At 40.0% G+C, this 10,770-nt stretch overlaps 1 long non-coding RNA gene across 1 annotated transcript in view; it reads left to right on the top strand.

Moving 5' to 3' along the window:
- Positions 1–10,770, top strand: part of LOC147817782 (uncharacterized) — a 54,905-nt gene that overhangs the window by 29,241 nt on the left and 14,894 nt on the right. Inside the window, exon 2 of the long non-coding RNA XR_015438688.1 lies at positions 9,865–10,019. This is a non-coding gene — a long non-coding RNA (uncharacterized LOC147817782). The remainder of the gene's footprint in view (positions 1–9,864; positions 10,020–10,770) is intronic.

Here is a 10,770-nt window from a genome sequence, read left to right as displayed (position 1 = left end):
TTATCTGTGCCGCTTGTCCCGCAGGCAACCACCATCATCCACAACTTAACCTCCACCTGAGGCCTCAGGAGAGCGCTCTGCCAAGATCTCATATTCATGTGTGGTGAAGTGTCCTCTTGTTGAATTAAAAATGAGCCTAGTCACTCTTTGAATTAATTGATGTGGCTTTACATATGTAGAATCCAAAACTATCCTTGTGGAGTTCGGTGGTTGGCTGTCATTAGTTTTGGAGGCTCAGTGCTAAAATATCTTTTTAAGGGGAAGAAAAGAAAACCCTTAGTATTGTTTTTTGGTTTCATGCTTTCGGGGGTGGGTGGGTCAAGAGTGCTTGTTGTTTAGTATTGTTGGTCTGTTAAGGTCACATCCCCACTCCTACATCCAGTCCAGATAAACACCCCTGCTTTTCCATTACCACCTTAGCTCTGCAGGTCAAGTATGTGTATGTAAGAGTGGAATATAATGGGATGATATCACACCTACATGCTTGTATGTATTGTATCAGTACATGGTGTCTGTGTGTGATTGCGTGCAACTTCTGCCATTTATCTGCTGTGTTTTCCATGTTCTGTGCTACACTGACGACCTGTCTGCTCCTTCGTTCCTTTCATTTATAATGTAATGATTTATGGCCGTGGTCGCTGTGCCCTACTTTAGTCTATGCAAAGATATGGTGGAATTAATTCAAAATTCCTAGCTGTTATCACTCCCACAAATGAATTACTTTATTGACCAGCCTGTCCTCTTGACAATACCATATACATTATATTACATACATACATTGTTTTCTCTCTGAGAAACTATTAGTCTTGATGTCGTAGACTGTATATTAAAAGCTTGAGTGTAAATTCTTCCTAACACATAGGGATATAATGATAATTTACCTTTGTGCTTTAAACAAACTCCAGACCTCATGTTCTCTGCATAGTCAAAAATTCTGCCATGTGAGCAGCAATATTACTGTTACTTATTATACTGCAATTTAGATGTTTTCTATAGCTTGATATAGCCGCATGCTGACAAGTATATTTTAATAATCTCTACATAAATGTAAACACAACATCATCCTCTCTTGAAATCATGGCTGAAAAACTGTAACGTGATATTCAGCACATTATTTCCTCACAGAACTGTTTCCTCCATAAGACCTGAACTCTCAAACCATTAAACTGTCTGCTTTTAAAGGGTTGAAGAAGATGAGCAGCCTTCAGTTGTATCTTTCTATCTTTTTAAATGTTTGAAGTGTTGAGGCAGGGGGGCCACAATGTGAAGGAAACATGTTTTTCCTTATGTTCCACTCGGCTTGTTGATGTCTTCAGGCAAGGTCACCTAGCACATCCTCAGCTTGTCTGCCTGCCTTTAATTTTTCACCATTTTCCTATCTTAGTTTTTCATCAGTAGTTTTTAAGAAAATTGTTTTTTTTTCTGAATGAGAACGTAATTATGTTCCAGAATTATAAATATGTAGATAATATTAATTCTGGTATTTTCAAAAGCAGCATACTGTTATAGGAAAGGCAGAAATGCATGGAAGTAAAGTCGATGGGTGGAAAAACATGAAATCATGAATGTAACCTCATGTCACACACTAGGAAGAAGCCAACTGGCCAGTCTAATCAGGAAAAGTAATCTTAATCAACATCATTTTAACACTTATTTATAGTTTTATCATATCAATGCTGCTTGACTAACTGCTGGTCCACAGGGGTCTGCTGACCAACAGGGAAAATTGCTGCTGTTCCAGATGGCCAGTCCAGTCCTGCTGTTTGGGGTAATTGTGTTTTTATATCTGGCAAGTCGTGGCTAATTGACTTACTGATTCATCAATTAAGAGATGTAATCTATAAAATTCAAGAAATCACAAACAGAAAGGCGCCCACTTTTTTTTGAGTTTTGATTGCGCTGAAACAGTCAGTGGTTTTTTTTTTTTTTTTTGGTTTTTTTTTCTTCAGTACACTAATAGATATGGGGTCTCTGTTTGTCAGGTTATTTTGGGATTCTGCATACATTGGAAGTCAAAGAGTTCCTGGGTTTTGGCAGTTTTAAGCAGGAGCTCATTGTTCAAGCACCAAGTGACGGGTTGGTTCACTTCAATTCAGTCTTCGGTGTCCTCATTGTTGGAGATGACATGTTGACACATGGTTGTGTCGTCTGCATATTTTATTTTTAAATGGGAGGTGTAAAGTGAGAAGAGCCAGGGGGAGAGAACACAGCCCTGAGGAGCCCCTGCACCTTTACCCCCCTGTTCTACAGGGTCACTGGTCACATTGAAGAGTTTGAGTGCGTCGATGGCGTTAAAGGCAGAACTAAAGTCTAGGAACAGGATGCAGGTATTTGGTGATACCAGGTGTTGCAGGGCATCATGGAGTGCTGTGCTGAAAGCAGTGAATGGTACATAAAGGATTCTGCAGTTTCATTGGGTTCATTAGATGCTGCCAACCGTGAACTGGCCACTGGATTTGCAGGGTTTGCTGTCTTCACAGCATCATTTCAGCTGTGTTGTTGTGACAAAGGTTCACATCATGTAAAAATCTTGGCAGAGACACAGCATAGACCATGCTTAATTGCTGTGACAGGACAGTTTTCTCCCTTCAAGTAAATCTTGCCGAGCATGTATTATCTCAGCTTCCTTTATCGAAACCCTTAAGTGCAGGACTCGGCAGAGAGAAAATAAAAATAAAAAAAAAATGCTCAGGTTCTACAGTTCCACTGAAGTTTTCTTCTTTGAAATGCAGGATGTTCCTCTGTGATCCTGTCACATTAAAAGGTTTGGTATTTGGTTTTTCCCCTCATCTTATTTTTCAGTATTTGGAAATAATCCATGTAACTTATTTGAAGGTGGCTTCTCTAAAGAGGACAGCAGCAACTTTAAGTTTGAAAAAAAAAAAAAAAAAAAAAGTTGGTATCTTGAGTCTTGTGTTTGTTTTTTTTTTTTTACTGGTTGGAAAGATTGTGGCTGACAGATGTCTGATTGTAATGTAAATTATAGCAGTACTATTCCTGTGGGGCTGCATCTTTAAACCCACAATGGTTAAGAGTTATTTGTTAATCTTGCTATTGCTACATAGTACAGCATTAACACTAATAGCTTATTACTTACCAGTCTAGAAGAAATGTTGCATCAAATGTTCAGCATCAAACTTCATTCCTTTACTCGCCAAGAGCTGTCTCCAGTGATCCAATGTTAACTCTTGCCTCTATCATGTTTTTTATTCTACCAGTAAAATCTAACTATCCAATAGTGAGTCACTGTAGCCTCCAGTCTGCCCTTAAGACTTACCTCTATTATACCCAACAATGGCTGAAACTCTTGTCAAGCAACAATCTCCACAAGCTGCTCCAGACAGGAAACCAAATTCAGGTGCAGAGAAAACTTACACATGGCCCCTTTTTAAGGCTCCCCTCATTTTGGAAACATGTTTGACCTTGTGTTGTGTTATTGCCACTAAACATGGAATCTAAGAGGAATGACATATTGGCTATCAGATCTCAAACTTGGCAGTCAGACCAGTGGACCTCATGTGTGAAACACAAAAAGCATAACAGAGAGTGGTCCTGGTCGCCTCTGCATGGATGTGTGTATGGGCACTTACTGTGCACTGTTTCACAAGGTGATGAACATGCCTCTCGTATGAATAATTGAAGATGCTTGAAGAGCCTTTGCTCTTTGTAACACAAACTTGACCTTTACTCTCCTGCTTTGAAGTCTGAGCAAACAACACTGCTGGGTTCATTTTTTAAAATGCAAACATAGTAATTAAGCAGACTTGAAACTCGGTATCTTCTTGTGACCTTATCATTACATTTTTTTTTAACCACAGTGGAACAATAGAGCAGTAGAGTGGACCCTGTGGAGGAGATGGTGTTGATGTTAAAATTGGAGTAAATACAGCCAAACACCCACACTGTAAGTTTCTTATCCAAAGAAGCAAGCGTGCAGACAAGTTGTATAGATTTTAGTTTACTCAGTGTCAAGGTTATTGAACACAAATGATAACCTGTTTTGTTTGATGTTACAGATATCTGATGGTCTCTTCATTAATAATCATTTCTCCATTTTTAGCACATAGACCTATATTTAATTCATGTTTCACAGCTTGTGTAAATTCCATTTGCACTATTTTTGTCCACGTGAAAATGAATGTCACATAGGAGCAAGCTGTGCCCACACAACAACCATCACTGAGGACTGCGTGTTGCACTTAGATACACAGACAAGTGTGTTCTTCACGTTGCTGCCAGCGCACTATTTCGCTTGCTTGATGATTTATGATCTCAGAGACATGGTCTACCTTTGCAAGCTTCTAGAGTCTTGTATCACTAATGTGGCTTCCCAAAGCCATGCTACCACTGTGTGAGACATTTGCCCTGCGATTGCACAGCTGGTACTTCATCACGTCACCTGCTTTGGTGGCAGCAGTCGTAGCTATAGCTTAATGAACAAAAAAGTGTCGAGTGAAACTTAATGATGATGTGATGAAGGGCCAATGTTTTTTACAGATCACAATCAGCCCCATTGCAGCATAAGAATTTACAGTAGCTTTGTGAGACGACTTGTGGCATTTTATGTTTTGTTTTTTGGGACCAGGTATAAAAAAAGACTGCACTGAAATTCAGATTAAGTAGCTAAAGCTGTATTTGAAGTGTGCTTGATTTCTCTCATTTCTCAGTATCATTATAATTAAACCCTATTGCCAGATAATAATGTCGTTATTTTATTATGAGTTTTTAATATCCAATCCCAATATATATTTTTTAATTCTTGTCTTCTCTATCTCAACAAGGTAACGGTAAACAAACTGTGATTCGGGTATGGTTAGTTTTCTGCAACTAAAACACTTTAAGAAAGATCATGGTTACAATTAACATAATAGATTAACATTTCGTGCTGGACTTGTGACAACTATCCACCATCCCGACCTCCTCAGCCTCACTTTGGTAGCTATATAGGTCCCTCTACTTCCAAAATCAGCAATGACTGTTGACATAGGATCTAAATTTCCACATGCTGTTGTTTTCCCTCCAAGCTAATGTTAACCCACTTACCGCGGCTTCGACTGTGCAGTAGACCTTTGAATCCAGAGATATAATAGGGCTGCTCGAGCCTTTGTTGATTTGTAGCTTTGGCTGATCATGTGAGCCGATGCATCAACCCTGTCATTGGATTTCCAGTCTGGTTCAAGTGCCACCTGTGCAGATATTGACAGCGCAGAAGGATGGTTTAATGGAAAACCATACACACAAAGAAAGGCAATCATTAGAAAGCAGCAGTAGACACCCTGTCTGTATCAATAGCCATGCTGAGAGACCAAGTGATGTCTTTACAACTTAGTATGGATTATTAGTGTATGTCTTTTTAATAATACATATGGAATCATAATGAATATCAACAATGTCTAGACAAGACTGGTGTAATAGTTCCAAATTAGAATCTGGCCAGAGAAAGTGTGACATGACAAATATGTGCTGTTCAAGAATCTCTCCTGTGCTAACCCCCATATCAATCTCAACAAAGAAATAATACTTGACGAGTGCGAATTACCCATTTTCCATGTAGGCAAAATATAAATGAATAACTAAAAAATAAGTAAAAATAAATAAAGAGCGGGTTAGGAATGTTAATCAGAACAAGACACAACTCTTAAAAAGGGCATGAAAGCCCACAAGGACATACACGAATGACTAATGCCCCGTTTGTCTATCTGTCATCTGTCTCGCTCCTTCCTGTTCCGTCTCCTCTCTGTCTGTGTGCGTGCGTTTGTGCACGTACCAATGAGACCGAAAAGACTGATTTAACACGCAGACGAGGTCGAAGAGTGGCCACAGTCATCGGGGAAACGTGAGTCACTCGGCGGCAGCTCACCACTGCAGGAGGAGGAATGCAAGAGGTGCGCTGGAAGGAGAAGAAAGGGACACAATTAAAGGGAAGAGGAGAATATGAGGGATTGAAGGAATAAAGAAAGCGAGCAAATCGGTAGAGAGGGACAGGTGCAGATTATAGGCATAGAAATGGGGTTGAAAGGAGGCATGAAAAGAAGGGGAAATTAATGACAGATAAGAGAACAAAAGAGGAATTAATTGCAGTTCACTGACTTCATACTTACTGGCGTGTTTATTTTGCGTGCTGCATTTTAAACCTTGCTTGATGCCGACTTTTTGACTTGTCTCCACATGTACGCACACGTACATGTGGAGCATTGCTCATTCACGCTGAGACCTCACCTTCTGTTGCTTTTTGCAACAGACCCTGGTGTTTGGGTCATAAGTTCACGGGTCATAAGTTGGGGTGTATTGCTTCAGAAGTTTAGGAAACGCTTATTGGTTGCGCAGAGATGATGATTGCAGTTGTCTAGGTGAATAGACTGAAAACACGGCTCCAATTTTTTTTTTTTTTTTTTTTTTTTTTTTTTTGAGGTGAATGGACTGACTGACAAACTGCTGCCCAGAGCACCGCAGTGAAAGGGAATAGTTAGTGTGCCAAGTGATTTCTAGGTCCAGTAATCAAACGACACAAGCAACACGAAGGTGTACGATACATGATGATATCCTGAGAGAGGTTCTTTTACTTGACTCTCCATAAAAACCTATTGTAGCATGGAATTGGCTGTAATAAACACATTTTGGAGACTTTGATGGAGACAAATGGCACAGAGACAGGTTAATGCTGTGCGATGATGTTTTCATATACTTTCCAAAACTGATCTTGTCATTTCCTCTGATTTTCAAATGTCAGATATTAATCTTTTAATCTTAATATTAATCTGGGAAAAGAGCAATATGCATGTGTATGAGGGGAAGCAAAAGGGAAATGAAGAGAGAGCAAACACAGACGGAGAAGAAAAAAAGAAAAAGATGACAGCCAAGTGAAAAGAGAGACAGGTGGACAGAGGTATGAAGAGAGAGGTTTTTGGAAAACAAATACAGCCTTTCCCCTCGAGTCACTCCATGTTTGCATGCAGCAAAATTATAGGCAAGTCCTTTTGAATGAAAGAAATGAAAGACTGTTGTTCTACAAATGCAGTTTAATGGCCTCTGAAGACTGGCCCACTAACAGCTGCAGTGCATTTCACTGAAATTTACATACTCTAGCTTGGCCGATCAGGTTGGGGCCAACGGGAATCTCCTACTGGTATAACTGGCTGTTTTATCTTCACTCCCAGCCTCTAGGCTCTCCAGATAATAAAACTGCCTCACAAAATCTACTGCAAAGCTGATTTACTCCTTTTTAAAAGGTTCTCGACAATACCGTCATGAATTAATTATGTATGTTCAGCCCGTGAGATATACTTCTTCCAGTGGCTACATGCGATTAAAAGACTCTCTGAAATGCTCCACCAACACGGTAGATGTGAATGTCTGGTATTGAAGGTGGCTGGTTGCTCTATCAAGGTGTCATGTTGAGGTGAGAGTCATCTTTCTTCTAGCTACCTTGTCTGCTAGTCTGGGATAACTCTCACAGCAGATCTTGCCCTTTGGACACTCCCCCCCCCCCAACCTTCAAGAATGAGGTTACCCACTTTAGACAATGCTGCTGCTGCTGCTGTTTTATATTTTTCCCTCTGACTTTTTTTTTTTTTTAAAGGGGTGAGAGGGAGAGAGAGAGACACATCTAGGGAATAAAAAGGATGAAAAGAGAAACTGGGCCCAGGTATAGCTCAACGTAAACATGTCAAGGCGACAGATGTGTCATTAGGTAGCCAACAGCTGAATGACAGGTTGAAGAAATGGATGGTGGGGGCCCAGTGAATGACAATGTTTGCATTTTTACTCAAACCTGAGCTGTATTGACATCATGCCAGGACAGAGGAGGAACTGCAGGGTAGTCCTGCAGTGCCTTGTCCGTAACATCCATCTCCCCTGTCGAAACTTTAAACTACCCCCCCCAGACCGGGTCGTAGCTTTCTTGATCAGATTTTGTTTCTTAAATTAATCATACATGATAACTGCGTGCCGTAGCCGATAGCCACAAGTCGCTGCCTCCGCCATCTTTGTTACACTTTGCCTGCACACTGACTGACACCTCAGTGGTTTGCTGCCTACTGAACCATTGTCACCAAGGCACCATCTATTCATCTTATTATGCTAATGGAAAGCTGAGGGTTTTCTTCCGTTAGAAGCATCCACAGTCATCATTTATTCAATTATTACCGTACAAATTGTTTGCACTGTGCTTTCAGCAATTAATTCGAATTCCTTGCTCGTGTACAGGTTGGTTCAGGGTTCAGGCGCTGATTGCGTTTGATGATTAAGTCATAAAGTCTATGAATGTCTTGTCTCACGTACCATGTAGATTTCATAAAACACAGTTAATTTTCATGGTTCATAGCATGCAGGTCTTACTGATTCCCTACTTTTCTCTGCCCTTATTGGGGGGGGGGGGGGGGTGGTTGCTTTTTAAGTGTGGGAATTTTACAACCTTTTATGACCCATGACCATACCTTTTACATAATCCTGGATTACAAGTGTTTGAAGTGTCAAATTCAAACTTTGCGGCAAAGTTCAGACGAGATCTGACACCTGGCTAATAATGGGAGAAGGAAAGAGGAAGGAAAACTTGAGCATCACCTGAACTGTTAGGTAAGGCAGATGATGATGTATGATGCTTTATTGTCATGCTGGTAGTTTGCAAATTCAGTCCATTCAAAGCCACTTGCATGTATAAGCATTATAGCTGTTGCTCATTTAAGAAGATATGTCTACGATCTAACTTCAGTCTCATGCCTGTGCAGACCACGAATCCTCCATTAAACACTGTATGGATTTTCTGCACTAACTAATCCCAGCCTATAGATAATACATCAAACAAACAAACAAGCCCTACCAACCAAACAGGAAAAAACAAGAATCCCTAAGTATCCCGTCATCGAGATCATTTCTATGAGGATAAAGTAGAGCCTTGTTTAAGTAGAAGTAATTAAGCCTGATGGATGAGACAGTGAGGAGTCTGGGGGAGGAAAGAGGGGTGTGGGGGACTGAGTTAGGCCAGTGGTTCTCTTGCTGCGCTTGATTCGATACCCACAGCGTGAGAAATGCGAGAGGAGATTATCCAGCAGTAAAGATTCAGCTGAATTACGTTTTATTCCATTGCTTATCAAAAGAGCGCAAATTGTTTTATTGACACTGGCAGTGGTGAGCCCTGAGGTGGGGCGGCCGGGGGGGGGGGGGGGGGGGGGGTAAGATTGAAATATGTAGTAAGATGAGCAAGACGGAGAGAACTCTGAATGTCATGGACAAAATGTTTTTGGGTGTCTTGCCTGGTCTCGGAGAAATGTTTTACTGAGTTATATAGCACCTAAATTAAATTTTTCTTCAAGCTAACTTGACATTTGACACATTAACTTGGCACTAAACATTAAAAAAAATACTCCAATTTCATCATTACCCCTGTTTATGATAATGATCCTGTTTGTGCGACTTGCAAAAGTCAGCGCTGTGAAACTCAACAAAGAAGACAGAGTGAGATGTGAGCTTTATTCCCTGTCATTCGCTGCAGTCGACAGCTCAGTCTCACACTGAGCTCCACCTAATTACCACATCAAGCTTGTTGATGTTAATCGTCTTACACACTAAATGTTAGTTTAACATTAAGTTTCCTTGTTATGATTTTATCATCAAAATATCTGCTATGTTTCTTTATGGCAGTGTTTACAAACTGTCAAACTGCTGTCGTTTGTACAGTCAGATTGTGTGGTGTATCATGCTGCGTCCATTGTTGATTGCAATGTGTTTTTGCAATTATTTAAATTGTTTTATTTGAAGGTTTTGACTGTGGAGCATTGGTTCCCGATTGTATCAGTATTTTCATCCATGTTTAAATTAAAACCACATTTAGTTTTGTTAAAAATATTCTGTTTCTGATGTCTTCAGGGCAGTTTGGAGGCTTCAGTGAGTAACTACCAGAAGGTTACGAGATGGACCGGGGGCTAGCTGGTTAGCGTGCTAACTTCACTAGAAGAAAATACGTGATAGAGACAAGAGGAATGAAGTTTGATGGTGAACTCACAATGTTTCCTCTAGGACTGGTAAGTAGATAGCTGTTAATGCTAATGCTGGCTATGTAGCGATAGCAAAACTTACGAGTTGAAGTAAATTTGGACAAAGACTTTTGTTACAATGTTGAACTACCAGACCGCTTTGAATGTCAGGAGGCACCATATTTTTACTGCTTCACTTTTCTCTGTAATGCATTGCACCTTGAGTATTTTTATGACATTGTAGTCTTTGAAAATGACTATAATGACCAAAAAAAATGACAGTTTGGTGTATAGTCTTGTACATATACTTTCATGTAACATGAAAAAAATGAAAATAAAATAGCATCTTTAGCAGTTATTTTTACTTTGGCAGCAAAACCAGCAGAAATTAAACAGTAAATTAAACTGGGATTATTGGAAACTAAATCTAAACAGATAGCCTAAAACTAACTAGCCTAAAGATCATACACTGAACAATACATTACAGAGTACAACAGTTTTAAAGTTAACTTTCCCTACCCACTCCATGACACAAGAATTACTTAATTTAAAGAGATAGTTCCCGAGTATAACATCTCTTCTTCACCAACACGAACTCTGCAAACAGGCAGCAAATCAGTAAGCAAAGTCTTCAAGGCTGTCCTTCAGTTTCTCATATATCTGCTCTCTGCCTATCCCCACACACACACACACACACACACACACACACAAACACACACACACAAATCATTACAACAGCCGCATGGACCACTCTTGTGAAACATTAATATACAGTATACTAACGGTAATGGTCTTTCTT

The sequence above is a fragment of the Seriola lalandi genome, unplaced genomic scaffold, assembly GCF_002814215.2.
Source record: "Seriola lalandi dorsalis isolate HSWRI2012SDOR001 ecotype SW California unplaced genomic scaffold, Sedor1 jcf7180002054893, whole genome shotgun sequence".
Lineage (NCBI taxonomy): Eukaryota > Metazoa > Chordata > Actinopteri > Carangiformes > Carangidae > Seriola > Seriola lalandi.
Note: the sequence above shows the minus strand (reverse complement) of the source record. Positions and strands in the feature narration are given on the sequence as shown.